The following is a 17,154-nucleotide window of genomic DNA, read 5'->3' on the forward strand; positions in this document are numbered from 1 at the left end:
TTGACAGAACCTGCCCAACATGAACTCTTTTTATTATATTTTAAAAAGAAATATGACTCCTGATTCCTGTATACCTCCCATGTTCGTCTTACACATCAATGTTCACACAATTTCACTTTATGAATCCACCTCTTGAAGTGAAGAAAAGTTGTTTTGGTCTTTATTTGTATTATGGGTTAGAGTAGTAATTTTTTTTTGATCGAATTAATACTCCTATTTACGATGATATCGAAGGAAATACTAACGCATTAGTTAGTAGTGGATTTGTTTCACAAAGCACGATTGTTTTGTACTGCGATGGCGAAACCGTAAAAAATCGTTCTCCTCTTAAATAAGTTTCTACCTTGGCTTTAAATTTTTATATGAATATCAGTCTAGAAAAAAATTAGTATTCTTACTATTTGTTATTATTTTCAGTTCATAAGTTTATGAAATAAAAAAATTTTAATCAGAGATTATTTTCTTTTATGTTATTATTGTAATTATCACTCATTATTATGAAAAGCAGGAATAATTCTAATTGCTTCTGCTTGTTCTAACTAAAAGCAAGTCTTTCGATCAGGTTTATCTATAGAAAAATATCTGTCCTGAACAAATTTATTATTTAGAGATATTAGAAAAATAATATATGGAAGCTTTGAGGTTACACTTTCTTCATACTGATGATATTTAACAAAAAAACCTACTATTATCTATTGTACTAAAATCGAAAGTATGATAATTACGACGTGTTAGTTATGGAAAATGTCTGTTTCATGTCACCATATACTACTTTGTAACCGATATAATAAAGTATAAGGAATAATATTTACATATATCATAATTTTTTAATTTATCATCGGCTAATTTTTTGAAAAACATCCGGCTAATATATGTGCGGTTTTTGCTATAGTTGCAATAAACTTCAACAGCTATTCCATTATTCCGTGTATAAACCAGAGAAAGACTTCGACAGCGGCAATAAAATAAATTCATACTGGATATACGAGGATTTCCTTGCAGCAGTTTATGCCAAACTGGTGTACACAGTATGTTCATTGATTAATTCCCTTTGGCAACAGCAGACGAAATAAAATGTATATCTGTTTACGGTTTTTCTTGTAGATAAATGCATGCATTTGTGAGCTAAAACGTACTTGGCAAAGTTTGTATCTAGCTAGGAATTAGTTATAGACAATTTATCAAGTAAGCAGATAGTTTTTGATATTTTAAGTTTGATAAAATAATGCTACGAAGGTACATGAAAAATTTATTGTTTGCTTACTATACGAATTTCGATAAAGACTGATATATTTGAAATAAATGTATGGCTTTAGCACACTAACGTTGTTTTTTGTCTTTATAACTGTTCAAAATCATATATTATCTTCTGTACATGTGGGTACTAATTCTATATTTTTACTTCGTTTGCAATTCGTATAATATTTAACATTTTTTTTTAAGCAAAGCTTCTATACTGGTATTGTATTACTTTTTTCTCTGCAGTAAAATGTTGAGGCGAGCGTCACGGAACCAACACTACAAGATGGCATCGTCACGAGTAGCGTCATAGAATAGCGGTTCTTGACATCGATTTACTACTCTCGATCAATTCGTTTCTAGTCCTCATATATTTACTCTAAGCAGGTTTAAATTAAAAACTACCTGAAAAATAACGTAAAAAATATACACAATAAATGAGAAGTAAAAAATTAAAATATTATACAGGGTATCCCACAATTAATTAACATTTATAGCTAATGGGTGATAGCTGACATCAAAATTTGATCTTTATTAGCTTAGGCGAAATTTTGCTAGTTTTCGTTCTACAGGGTGATTCAATAATATTTTTTATATTATTTTTAGGGATATATTGAAAACTATTCAACCGATTTAAGTGAAATTTGGTATGTTATTTTGGTATCTATATGGAAAGGTGTTAAAGAACCGAATCGAGAGAGAATACTTAGATTATGAAGCAGAAGAACAAGCAGGATTTCGTACGGGTCGATCCACTATTGACCACATTTTCTCCTTAACCCAGATAATAGAAAAAAAGATGGCAAGGAATCAAGAGATTTATATGTTGTTCGTCGACCTACGGAAAGCCTACGACAGCGTTCCACTGAAGAAGCTGTGGCAATCAATGGAAAGCACGAATATTAATATAGAATTAATAAAAGCCGTCAAAGTGCTATACAACCAACCAATAACAAAGATAAAAGCAGGGACACAAATAACAACAGGATTTATAACATCAAAATGATTAAAGAAAGGATGTGGCTTATCTCCCACTTTATTTAAAATATACCTCGAAAGTGCTTTAAAAAGATGGAAACAAAAATGCAGGACAATGGGGATACCGCTCACCAATATTATGGTATATACGCTTGACTTTGCAGACGATCAAGTAATAATGGCTTAAGATTATGACGATTTAAACTATATGGCACGAAAATTAATTGAAGAGTATGATATATGGGGTCTAGAAGTAAATAAAAAGAAAACCGAATACCTGTGCATTGGAGCAGAACAAAAAGATCTCATATTAGACGATAACACTACGATAAAGCACTGCTGTGACTACAAATACCTAGGTATCACTATTTCACAAGATGGAACATTAGACAAAGCAATTAGAGAGAGAAATACGTCAGGGAGAAAAGCCATAACAATGTTAAACACCATTTTATGGGACCAATCCATCAGCAAAGAAAATAAAAAGAGGATATATGAGACTATAAGAAAAAGTATCACTTTATACAGCTGTGAGGTATGGCCACTAAAAGAAAGAACACTGTCAACGCTGAAAGCGACGGAAATGGATTTTTGGAGAAGAGCCGCAGGAAGATCTAGAAGAGAAAGGATTACCAACGAACGTATTAGAGAAATAATGGGAATCAAACGAACAATCACAGATGACCTAACAACAAAGTTGGAGCGAAGGAATAAATAAAGAACTGAGAGAGAGGGCCATAGAAGAAGATCTATGGAACAACCGATCTAAGTGGCGATTGGAAGTGGGAAAACGGCGGAGAACGTTATAAACCGACAAGTAGTAGTAGTATGTTTATATTATTTAGTATGCTTAATATGAAAATGATATTAGTTTTACCATAGACACTAGGTGGCGCCACTTACTATAAAATTGGTTTATTAATGTGACCATAATTTTTTTGTCCGCCCTGTATAAACATTCTAGGAAAAAAAAACATGAAATAACATTCAATTCTAAACGAAAAAGGTATTCTTGTTTCAATTCAAAAAAGTACACCGTTTTCGAAATAAACGTATTTTTAAAACGAAAAAAGATCTATGATTATACTTAAAAAACGATATTTATTAATTACGCTTAAAAATGAGTACAGACAGCAACGAACTAGTATTTAAAAAATTGCGGTCACGAGATCAAATAAAAATATACAATCTTTCAAGAAAAGTAAACTAATTATTATTTAACATTCAAAAATGAATAATCAGGGGTAGGTACCACATATATTTCTAATCTAACTAAAAATCTATCGAGAAAAGTCTTTTAAATGTACCTTAAAATTCAGCGGTTAACTATCACAACTCTTATACCTCCAGGTCTTGTGCAGTGTAGCGTGCTTATAAGAAAAATCATACACAACCTTTTTTAAAGGCAAGTAGAGAAGCCAATTTTACCTGGTCAACGTTTCAATCCAAACAAACAATGAAACAGGAAAGGTAACAACAACTTGAAAATATGAACTTTTCAGCCTCTGGATGTGCCAGAGAATTCTAGAAACATATTCTTTCTATTCTTCCACGAATAAACAAAAAGAAAATATTGAAAAACTTACCGCTAATATCAGTTATTAACACTTGACTACACTTAAACGACGCCTTGGCTACATAAAATCTGCCCTCATCAGAGACCAAAACAAATCTGACTCATATCTTGTTGTCTATATATTATTTAAACTTAACCAAATGATACTATAAACATTTTGATAGGTAATCTGACACAAAAAGTCTGTCATATATGCTTATTGTACAAAACTACTTATATGCAAAAGTAATATATAATTTTTAAACAGACTAATATAGAAGATATAAATTATACACAAACTTGAAACTTCGTAATTCAACAAAATATAAGCATGTTTAAAAAAATGAAAACTTTACATGTTGAATACTATTTTTTACTTAATTTTCCCAAACATGCTTGTTAATAAAAAGCGTAACCAACTTTCCAATAACATGTCAAACCATAAATGTTGCATATAAAATCTTTTAAATTATTTTTGCAATAACAACACGATAACCGTGAATACGGTCGCCAGATACCATGGAAGTGATATTCTTATTATACTTGCTTAACCTTAGCAATCAGAATTCAAATGCGGAATACCTATATTAAAAATATAAATATATTAAGGGAAACCCTACGAAAGATATTTTAATTTATTCCAATAATGTCGAAACTAAAAAGAGTAAGTATTTTACAAAAACTATTAAAAATTCAATACTTCGCTTTCTCGTAATCTTATGTTGCATATGTTTCTGCCACATGAATGGGACTGCAACGATTTGTCAGAATATTAAATCTTGCCAGTAAAGATTTCAAAGTCCATTCACTCTACTTCTCTGAAGTAACAGTGTTTTAGTTAAATATAAAACGAAAATAAGAAGAATGAGATAATGAGTGTAAGCACATAGTGCCAGTTGCATCTAATGTATTTATAGCATTTTGAATTAACACGAGAGGCAATGATCTTTATTATGTACACTGAGAACTGTTCTACGTCGACAATCTTTAGAATAATTAAAACCCCATATTGTCTAATATAACAGTCAATCTTTGACAAATAGGAAATAATTACACATATGTAAGTATCAATATCTTAACTTATTTCCTTGAAATATTTTGTTAATCATTGTGACTACTTGCAAATAAAAATATCAAGGATTTTAGTGTTTTATGGTCAGTATTTTGTAATTATACAAAGTCTTTCGCTTATTGATTCGCTTGAATCAGGTATTTTATTCTTCTCAAGCTCCACACCAGAACCCAAAATATAACAGAAGTTTGGAATGAATTACCTGCCCGAAAAATAATAAGCAAATATCTGGTATGTAAAAAAGAAACTAGGAAAAAAAACTTTTGGACACACAAATGGTAGCAGTAATAAGCAGTCATATCTTTACTGAACATAAGATGTGATATGATCAAACTCAGGGTTAGAAAAGTATAGATTAAAGTTAATCTGATGTTCTGAATTCAGTTTTTTTTTTAATTACAGTAGCCTTTCTGAACATAAGTGCACTTTGATTAAACCGTGCTTTTTTAAATTGTATTAGGTAATAGTAGTCAGTGTGATGGTGTATTTCCTCTTCTGCTGATATTTCGTAGTAACTAATTTCAAAGTTCCTGTTGCATTCACCACGAATAATAATTACCAATATTATATATATATATATATATATATATATATATATATATATATATGTATGTATGTATATATGTATATATATTATATAGAGACCCTAACTTTAACGAAAGCTACTGCCGAAAAACTGAGGGTAACACAAAGGTGAATGGAGAGATCAATGCTGGACCTGACCTTGAAAGATCGCGTGAGAAATGAGAAGATACGCCGACGAACTGGCGTAGACGATATTATACTGCGAATCAATAAACAAAAGTGGAGGTGGGCTGGACATGTTGCTAGAATGGAAGACGGAAGATGGACGAAGAGATTATTGGAGTGGAGACCAAAAGCCGACGAGCGAAGTCAAGGCAGACGACCCACCCGATGGACCGACGACCTAAGGAGAATAGAAACAAACTGGATTGCAGCAGCTAGAGATAGAGAGAACTGGAGACGTTCGGAGAAGGCCTATATCCAACAATGGATGTGAAAATGGGGCTGGATGATGATGATGATGATGATTATATATATATATATATATATATATATATATACATGTATATATATATATATATATATATATATATATATATATATATATTTATATAATATATAGTTATATATATATATATATATATATATATATATATATATATAAATAATATATACAGTGTGGAAACCACTTATGGAATAAAACTGTTTGTGTCCTTATTTTAGAAAATAATAAAAAACGTTGAGATACCTTAACTTTTAAATTTAAATGTGCGCTTTTTAAACATAAATTTAAATGCACAGGGTGATCCATGCAAGTCTGGCATAGTCCATAATCTGTATTTTAAATGAAACACCCTGTATATTTTTATGTTTAACAACCTGATCTCAACGAACTATATCATGTATGGTCTATTATGAATAATACAAGGTGAAATTTTGAAATGAAGTATAATTTTCTTCAAGACAATTAATTCATAGAATACCCGAGGTAATTGATTGGATTACATTAAAATAAATGCTCAAAATGTTCTCCACATTGTTGTTGGCAATAACACAGTCTCCTATAAAACTCGTCCCGAACTTTGTGTAAAGTTTGAGGTGAAATCCTAAATCTAAATTTAGTTATCCGTTCTTTAAGGTCTTCAATGCTAGTTGGTTGTGTTACATACACTTTGTTCTTGAGATCACCCCACAGAAAAAAATCCAAAGATTTTATTCAAGTAATTTCTCACCATTAAAGCATAATGGGGTGTTGCACCGTCCTGCTGGAACCAGACAGATGAGGTAGGGTCGGATCTATTGGATTGAGATATAAGTTAACCAACTGAGGAAGAACATCGTTTCTTCTTCTTCTTCTTCGCGTGCCATATCAGAATTATCCGACATTGGCGATCACCATTGCGAAGGCTTCTCGATCTTCTGCAATATGGAATAATTTTCCTGCATTTGTTATCTGTGTCCATTCACGAATGTTTTTTAACCAAGAAACTTGTTTTCTTGCTACACCTCTACTGCGTGCTATTTTACATTTAAGGATCAGTTGTAATATTTTATATCGACTTCCCCTTACTATATGTCCCAGATAAGACATTTTTCGATGTTTAACGGTGTTTAGCAGTTCTCTATCTTTGTTGACGCTCTTTAGTACTTCTTTATTAGTTTTCCCTGCTGTCCAAAGTATCTTCAGCATTCGTCTATGAACCCACATTTCCAATGCTTCAATTTTGTTCATGGTCGATACTTTTTTACAGTTCCCAAATATGTCATTTTGTGGACTTTCTCAACTTGGACTTCGTTTAATTAAAGCTTTGCATCGAGATGTGGGTCACGACTAAACACTAAAAATTTGGTTTTGTTTGAGTTTATTTTTATGTCCATTTCCTCTCCTACCTCGTGAATATGATCAAGTAGAATTTAAAGACCTTCAATATTATCTGAAAGAATTACTGTATCGTCTGCATATCTAATCACATTAAGTAGTTACCCGTTGATTTTTATTCCATATGGTTGTCTCTTAAGTGCCTTTTTAAATAACTGCTCCGAGTAAACATTAAACAATGTTGGCGACAAATTGCAACCTTGTCTGACTCCTCTTTGTATGGAGATTTCATCGGTGTAGTTATCACCAATTTTTACGATAGCTTATTCTTATAATTAACTTTCTGTTTAGTGATTAATTGAGTAATTGTAGTAGACGTATTCAAAATGTCTTTGTATCTATCAACAATAAACTGACTAAAACGCAAAGACTTGAAATTATTCTAATAATGATTGATTGTGAGATAAAACTGGTACCCATAAAAAATTAGGTATATACCTTATTTAATGATAAATAGCCCAACGAAGAACAGATTTCACAATCCACTGTACGCAAAATTGAGAAGAAATTCAGAGAAACGGGTCATGTCAAAGACCTCTCCAAAGGTGATAAAAAACCAATATCTGAAAAAAAAGCAACTAGAGGTTCTGTTAGCCGTTTGTTCTATACATGGACCATTCAATAGTTCTAAGAAAGCTAAAGAAGGAATAGTGGGATACCTACAAGGTAAGTTTAATACAAGTACTTATGGAAGATGATTTGTTCTTCTTCTTCTTCTTCCTCTTTATAAGCAATTCTGCTTGTTCATTGGCGGATTAATACCTCTATGGAAGGTTGTCATTCCATCTTTTGCGTGGTCGTCCGATACTTTTTCTGCCGATTGGTTACTCATCTCTTGCTATTTTGACGACACGGGTCTCCTCCATTCTGCTTATGTGGTTATTCCATTCTTTTTTTCTATTTTGTGTCCATTTATTTATACACTGTACGTTACATTTTCTTCTAATGTCTTTATTTCTCTTTTGAGCTCTCGGCGTATTTCCTGTAATTTATCATCAATTCTTCTCTCATCTCTGCTGTTACCATTTCCAATTTCTCTTTCGAGCTCTCGGCGTATTTCCTGTAATTTATCATCAATTCTTCTCTCATCTCTGCTGTTTCCAGCAGCCTTTGCGTTGTGGCTATGTCGGGTCCTGTTTCTGAGGCATATGTCATTATTTGTTTTACACTGGCTTTATAAATTCTGAAATTCATCTCAGTGTTAATGTGTCTGTTTCGCCATTCACTTCTTTGTCCAGGTATCCATAGCTAGACAGTGTAATTTCCAGTTATTTTATTTCCATTACTTGTTCGGTTTTTTTAATTATCCACATTTTTCCATTACGGTTTTGATAATTTCATCCACAATTAAATTGAAGAGCATGGGGCTCAATGAATCCCCTTGTCTTATTCCGCTGCCTATTTCTATAGGTTCTGTAAATTGTCCATCTATTCTGACTTCCATTTTGTTATTTTAGTAGATGTTTTCGATAGTTTTTATAATATTTAGGGACACTTATCTATTATACAGAAGATGGATTACATATTTGAGTCTTACTCTGTCAAACGCCTTCTTTAATTCAATTAGACACAGAAATTCTGGTCTATTATAGTCTAGTAATTTCTCAGTAATTTGTTTTATAATGAATATTGCATCTGTACACGATCCTCCACAAGGAAAACCCTGTTGTTTATTTGCTAAACTTATCCTCTGATTTATTAGCACTTGTAAAATTGTAGCGTAGTATTTAACAAGTTTATAGTTTTCTGTAGTTTTCTTAATGTTTTTATCTCCTTTTTTGAATAGTAGAATTAGTTCGCTCGTTCTCCATTCTGCGGGTGTTTTATTGTGTGTTATAATTTGCTTAATTAATGTTGTTAATTGTTCTGTCATTGCTGCTCCACAATATTTCATTAACTCGTTTGGTATCCCGTCTTTACCTGCTGCTTTTCTGTTCTTCAGGTTTTCAAGTATTTTCCGAACTTCTTGTACATTTACATTAAGTTCTTCATTTGTGGTAATCACTGGTGTTTCCGGTTCGAGCGTCGTTTGTTCTTCCTCTGCGTATAGCTTTTTTAGATAGTCAATCCACGTATCCTTTTCTATGTGTTTTTGTTCTATGAAGATGATTTTGAAGGACGAATTGAATTTTGTGAAATTATAATGGAACAAAATAACAGAAATCCAATGTTTTTAAAAAAGGTTCATTTCTACTTGTCATGTCAATCGTCAAACTCATCGGAACTGGTCTACGAAAAATCCACATTGGATGCAAGAGTACCGTACTCAATACCAAAAGAAAGTTAATGTTTGCGCGGGAATAGCAGACAAAATTACTGGACAATACCTTTCCGAAGAAACCTTAACAGGTCCTCGATATCTCAAATTTCTTTAAAACTTCTTGCTTCCCGAATTGAAAGGTTGTTTTTAAACAGATTTATGGCTGCATCAAGATGGTGCGCCTCCACACTATGTTGTCTTAGTGCGCTACTGCTTAACCAACGTCTTTTCAAATCGGTGGATAGGTCAAAGCGAAACAATAGAATGGTTGCCTAGGTCATCTGATTTGGGTCCACAAAATATCAATAAACTCAAATAAAGGATACACATTGACGCTGCACAAATAACTCCGGAAGTTATAGAGAAGGTTCGAGAAGAGTTCGCGGCACGCCATTCTCATTTTATTTTAGCTAATGGTAAACAATTTAAGCACGTAACTTTGTTGTAGTTATTAATAAATATATAATGAACAGTTATTTTCTTAATTAAAAATTTATGAATTTTTTAAACATTTATTGCTCAGACATATTGATATGGCTAAATAGGTATATTTAAGATACCTTTATATAATAATAGTCTCCCATTTTATACCGCTGTCGCGGCTTTGGGAGTATAGCAGGGTAGTCTGCTATATCTAGGGCCTACGGTATACAAGGAAGGTAACATGGCCAGTGCTACGCTTCAACCGTCTATTATTACCCCTGGTTTTACCCAAGGTACTCATTTTTATTCAGGCTGAGTCGACCTGGGGCCTATAGACATTTTTAAAATGTCTAGATGTTCTTGCCGGCGGTGGGATTCGAACCCCGGACCACCGGCTTGCGAGTCAAGAATCCTACCGCTTGCGCTACGCAGGCCCTAAGATACCTTTATACCTTTCAAATAATATATTGCAACACCCACATTTCCACTTCATTTTAGCAACGACCTCATCACGATTACATAGATGACGTCAATAATGAAGAGGTATCCTTACGAGTAGCCTGTTTAAAGATAAAAATCAACGGGTTTCAAGATTTTTCTTTAAAAAAGCCGGTTTACGAAACACCTCCTCTTACATTGGCATCGAGAGAAATGAGAAGGCTGATTTTTCTGCAAATAAAGCTGCACACAGTTTTTGATAAGGTTCAAATTTGGAGCGACTTAAAGTTATTATTAAAGAAATCTGTATATCATTCTTGAGAAAAAGATACTGAGAAACTATGCAGAAATCAAGTTCTCAAAAATAAAAAGTCAATATTCTACCTAGCACTAATAATCCTAGTAATCCTCTTTTTCCGGCATTTCTACCAAGAAAATAAAAGGTTATATTGCGATGACTAAGGATAGGACAAACACGCATGACTCATGGTTATCTTATATCCTCCGAAGATTCGCCGTCGTTTTGTATTCACTATAATGAGGTTCAACTTACTGTTTAACACATCCTACTGGAATGCCGACATTACCAACATAGCCGCGTTGCTAACAATTTGAACAGTAGTTTATAGTTCTCCAAGCCGTTTCGGAAGACGGATAAATTTCTTAAAGGCTTCCCAGTTTTATAATCAAATTTACTGCATATAATGTTGAAAATAAAGACAATTTGGGAAAAAAAATCTCTAACATAAATTAGTTATAGCTTGTGAAATACTATAATCTGTTAATTACTCTAATATTTCAAATCTTTGAATTACTGTACCTATGTCAATGATCTACGTTGTCGAAATACGTTAAACTAAATAAAAAAAAAAATCCCTCATAAATTTGCTTACCATCTTCTAAATAAATTGTGATTAAAAATTCTAAAATATTTTTACAAGTTGTTGTAACACAGAAATCTTTCGTAATTTTACTTATTAAAAGACAGTAGTTTTTAGTTTTGGCGGCTAATATATAAGGCGGTAATGTCATACTTTACTTAAAAAATTATCTACTTCCGAATTACCCACATCAGTTTCGGTCCATAAATATCACCGACCTTCATTTCGCCTCTGTTAAACAAAGAAATTCCGAGTTAAAAATCTACATGACAGTAGCTGAGGCTTCTCATCGAAACTTTCTAAGTTCCGGAGCACTTTTTAAAGTCTCTACGCTAAATTCAACTTTAAGTGGCAATCGGTTAGAAAGTTTCCCTTCTTGTACGCCATTTCTGAAAAAGGTTATTTACTTGTTTTACTAGAAAAAGTTTTCTCTTATATAAACATTAAATTGCATTTAGTACCCGCCGAAAACTTGGGGAGCAATCTCAGTACAAACTTCTCTGGGAATATTAAAAGCTAAGAATAATTCAATTTTTAGTTATTCCGGTAAATGGGCAAGCATGCAAAGTCGAAAGGTTGGTTTAGAAACTTCAACTATTAGGTTTTATTTCAACTAACCGATAATATAAAGTTTTTAAAAGCTTCTACTGCTACCGAGAATAAAGCAAACGATAAAAAACTATTTTTTATTATTTACTTTCTATACCGCAATTACTAAATTTGGAATTCTACAATTTCTTTTGTATATTTTTGGTAATTGGCTTTTGGCTTCATTATTTAATAAACCTATTTCTACCTTTTTTAAACGACGAAAATATATTAGGTGTATATTTTCACGGTTTTACTTTAATATTTAACATATAGGTACATATTTCAATTAAAGTTTTAGCTTTCTATGTTTAAAGTTTAATATTTGAAATCTTATTTACTTGTTTTTTACTTTTGTAAAGAATACTATCCCTACAATTATTTTTTTTTGTTTGTGTAGTGGGTAATTAAACAGTTTGTCGCCGAGCTGTGCGCCGGCACCGTCGCTATAGAATTGTCATTTACATTATGTACATAGCCTCTCAAATATAGTTTTATGTTGTTATTTATTTGTTTCGAATATATTTTTATTTTAATTAAACCTGAGTTTTACTGAGTCTGGCTAAAAGAGCTACCTGGCCTAAGCTTTTGAAATGGTATGTCATGATGGATTAATACATAAAATACGCTATTACTTACCATGACAGTACTCTCTACTCCTAGAATTATTCATATCAGACAGGTACTTAAGAATTAAGCAGGAGGTAGCATACTCTGATTTGAGATAGATTAGAGCAAGTGTCCTTGGACCAGTTCTGTACATTAAATACGCCAGCGATACTCCTGAACTAAATCAAGATACTATTGGCACATTCACTAATGATATGGCAATTATCTCAGTTGAAAATGGTTTTAAAGAAGTACTGCAAAAACTGCATAACTCCTTAAATAAGATTAACAATTGGTCCAAACATAGAGGATCAAGCAGATCTACATCTTCAGATTTCATATGAGAATACTGCAAAATACGTAGTAGTTGCTTGGACGTGACCCCAAATTATCCAATTATAACAAGATGTTACTTTAAAATCAAAATGAAAGAATTTATGTCGACCAGAGAGGTCATCTATTCATAGGTAGACAAGAAACATTTGTTTAAACATTGTAAAATATGTAACAATAAAACACTGAAAACTTTGTTTTCAAAACTTCCACAAACTTTAATATAAAATCTTATCAATATAGCTGTTTCGGCAGAGTGCCTTTTTTAAGTGATCTATTTTTAGAATGCGATTACACTTTATAGTCTTTAAAGAAATGGGTTGAGGATGGGACAACTGTTTGTCCCAAGTTGATCATTCAGAATTATATCAGTGTTTTTTAATTTGTTAATTTCCATAGATTCTAACAAAGATAGCTTAAGGCCTTTATTTTGAATGTGAAGAACTTGAAATTTGTCAATTAAAGAATGATTATGATCTAGAAGGTGAAGTGCTTATTTAGGATCTGTTTTTCTTGAATTATTGAATAGTCGATTGTAGTCGAATCCATCAATTATTGTAAAATATTGAAAATTGTATCTAATACTTGACAGAAAATGACATGAAAAGTCCAAGTAACAAAATATAAAATAAACAGATATTCTGCTGATGATAATAAGGAATATACAATTAGATGATGGTGAGATTAAAAAAAAGATATATTCAACGATGTCCCAGTCCTTAATAGCTTTACCACAGGCAGCGATCATAGAATGGTAAGAGCCAAACTAAAATTAGACTTAATAACAGAAAGATCCAAAATGATTAGGAAGAAAGCCAACCCGATATGGAACAACCCAACGAATTTAAGGGCAATACCAAAACAATATCAATAAAATCCTACAACAAAATAAATGCATACTTAATGTCAATACCCTAAAAGAAAATATCGTATAAACTATTCGAGAGGCTTAAGTAAAATGCTGCCCTAACAGACGCCAAGTAACTAATGGAAATTAGAAGAGAAATCAATGGAAATGAAAGCATTGAAAAACTACGAAAAATAAATAAAGAAGTATCAAAAGCTATAAGGAAAAATTTAAGAAAATTTAAGAATGAAAAGGTCTACCGAACTATAGAAGAGAATAAAAGTCTAAAAGTCCTGAGAAGACGGCTAAACAATGGAAAATCTGAAATACACAAACTTAAGAACACAGAAGAAGTCCCCATATCAAATAGAGAAGAACTACCACACATAGTTGAAGACTTCTATCAAGAACTATACACAAGTCAAAGAAAAGACCAAACTAACTTGGAAGCGACCACATCACGCAAAATCATCAACCAGGGCTCAGAGCTCATGCCAGAGATCACACTAAGCGAAATCCAAGACGCAATGAAAAAGATGAAAACAACAAAGCACCAAGAGAAGATGGAGTCGTAATAGAAGCTACAAAGATGGGCGGACGTGCCCTTCTCAATGAAAACAACAAGACGTGCCCTTCTCAACCAAATAAAAATTTTGTTTAACCTTATTTTAACAGATTGTTGCATACCAGAAACATAGAACAATGCACTAACAATTTAATACACAAGAAAGGAGACAAGGCGCACCTAGAAAACTATAGACCAATCAGATTATTAAACCACATCTATCAAATGTTTACCCGAATAATTACGACAAGACTAGAAAAAAAGTTGGATTTCTACCAGCCCCGAGAACAATAAAAATTTTTATTTCAAATCCTTTATAAATGAAAATAATAAAATGCCCAAACGGGCTATATTACAATTACATTACAGAACGTTTTTGGAAAGTTAATTTCCATCATCAGTGTACCCTGAAAGTATATAACCACTTTAATTAAAATGAACGTAAGATTTAAAATGTTGACTAAGGTTAATGCAAAATGTGGTTAATACTTACGAAGTATACATGCTATGAGCCACTAAAATATATGGGTAAAAACCAGTTAAATGTTCTTAATTTATAGTTATGTTACATTATATATTATTACAAATTAGGATGTTCAAGTTACTGTTGGAATTGGTAACATGGCGACGTATGGCTCTACATAGGTTACATGGTCCTGAGACAAAGTGTCTTCGAGGACCTGTTGATAACAACTGATAAAAATGACAATATTGACATGTTAGGACGGATGTCGGAACAAAGCAGTCAGTGCAACTTACGGTAGTTGTCTAAAAATGACAGAAGCCAGTATTATTTAAAATTGAATAAATTAAAATTATAATAATATAACAGTATCAACCATCAATGTTGTAGTCTGTAATGTGAATATGTCCTATATTTATGTTGAAAAACATTGAAAAAATTTGTTTTACAAATTAATGTAGGTAGACTGAAGTACGTGAAATTTTATAGGTATCGATAGGCAACCAACTATACATGTGTCTAAATTTATTTGTTCTTAACTAAAGATTTTAACAACAGGCCCTGTATGTTATAAGGCATTTGGTACCTAGGAAATGGTAAAAAAGACATATGTAGGAAGATGGTTCTATAAAATTTATTGTTGAGTAGTGATATAGTAAACGATATATTTGAATGTGCTGTTGAGATGGAATTTGAATATGATAAGAATGTTTTGTAATGTAATGTTCATGTAGTACTTAACTTACAACTTAAGCATGGAAGGCCCTCTATATCAAAAAACAACATTACCTGGTAAATATGATAGATTTTTTGAGTTATAAGTTCGTGAAGATAAATTACTGGTTTATTGTGAAGAATAAAGATGGTAAGTTGGTTTGTGTGTTGACAAGTATGCAAGAAATACAGAAAATTGATGGCTGAAAGGTGGTTTGGTATTGTATTGTTCATACATTGCTCAAGTTATAACTTAAGAAAAAGAAAAAGGCCCTATATGTTAAAAGGAACATTTGGTACCTGAGAAATATAAAAAGGATAAGTTATAAGTTTGAGTTTAAGGTAGGTAGATGAAGTTAATAGGCTTTTGGTGTGTATTGTAAAGATATGTAAAAACTGCAAGAGTAGTTGGGTTCTCTGGGTTAGGTGGCTCTGTTAAATTTACTAAAGATATGTGATGTTTTAATATTATTGTGAAAGGAGAAAAGACTCTACAAGAGGCTGAAGTCTCAAGATCCGAAACCAAACTCTGAGGTAAAGTGGATGAGTAAAATAAGGTGTAGTAAAAACAGTATGAAAATGTGATGATATGTGGTTAAGTAGGTAAAGATGTATGCTAATGAAAAATTGTTTTTTAAGGGGAAGTAGAATAATCTGCTCTGAATTTAGTTTGTAGAAAAGGAGCATGGAGAATATTAGGTATGGAGTCAGACTTGACGCTTAGATTCCTAGAAAGAAGTAAGGAAAGAAGGGGAGTTGGATATATTGAAAAATTTCTGCAGGACTAAGCAGGATTAATAGGTGGTAGGACAAGAACGAAAAATCTAAATAATAATGAAGAAGTAAAGTAAGAATGTGGGTCATGAGAATAGTTGACGATGGAGCGGAAGGAAGCCTCGATTGAATGAGACATGGCGATAAACACAATTTGGACTTCTCTGTTTTTCTTTAATAATTTCTAGGTCTTCATATAAGTCTAGTTTGAGAAAGTTTTTTTGGGGGATATTATGAATAAGTGAAACGTCTTCTGGGATATTGAGGGTGTGGTTATGTTCTTTAAGATTTTGTGAGAAAGTGGAAGTGTTTTCTCTTTTTGTGTGCTCTAGAGAGCGTGAAGACAATGATCTACATGTTCTTCCTATGTAGGTGGCATCACAATCAGAACATTTTAGTCTATAAACACCACTACGGTTCATATAATTGATGGGGTCTTTGGAATTGGATATATACTGACCCAAGGTATTGGGTACTTTAAAAGAAACATGGATATTTTCAACCGAAGGTTTGATTAGATTTCGAATATCTCCAGATCTGGAGATATTCGAAATCTAATCAAATTTTCGGTTGAAAATATCCATAATTCCTTCTCCAAGAGAAGACAAACGCAGCAGAGGACGACCACCAACACGCTGTATGGACGACATTAAACAAATATTCAAGAAATGGCAACAAGACGGACAGAACCGTGAAGAGTGGCGAAAAATGGAAGAGACCTATGTCCAGCAGTTGACAGAAGAGGTTGCATGATAATGATGATGATTAGATTAATCTGCCATTGTACATAAATATATTGTTTCTTTTTAATTTATTATGTAGTTCTTCAAATTACGGCATGAGCTGGTGGGATTAAATTATTTAAAAAATACTTGTTCTATACTGTTAGTCTAGATGTCTAGAAGCCTGGTTTGGGGGAGGGGGTTGATTAGGCACTTATATGTCCGCTCGGTGCCTTGTTTTTTTTATGTTTTTTGGTGCGTTGATTTGATTTTTCGAGGGTACCAGGCT

At 32.5% G+C, this 17,154-nt stretch overlaps 1 protein-coding gene across 1 annotated transcript in view; it reads left to right on the forward strand.

Moving 5' to 3' along the window:
• Nucleotides 1-17,154, forward strand: part of Rbp6 (RNA-binding protein 6) — a 1,719,762-nt gene that overhangs the window by 44,869 nt on the left and 1,657,739 nt on the right. The window lies entirely within an intron of this gene.

Source organism: Diabrotica undecimpunctata, chromosome 3, assembly GCF_040954645.1.
Source record: "Diabrotica undecimpunctata isolate CICGRU chromosome 3, icDiaUnde3, whole genome shotgun sequence".
NCBI lineage: Eukaryota > Metazoa > Arthropoda > Insecta > Coleoptera > Chrysomelidae > Diabrotica > Diabrotica undecimpunctata.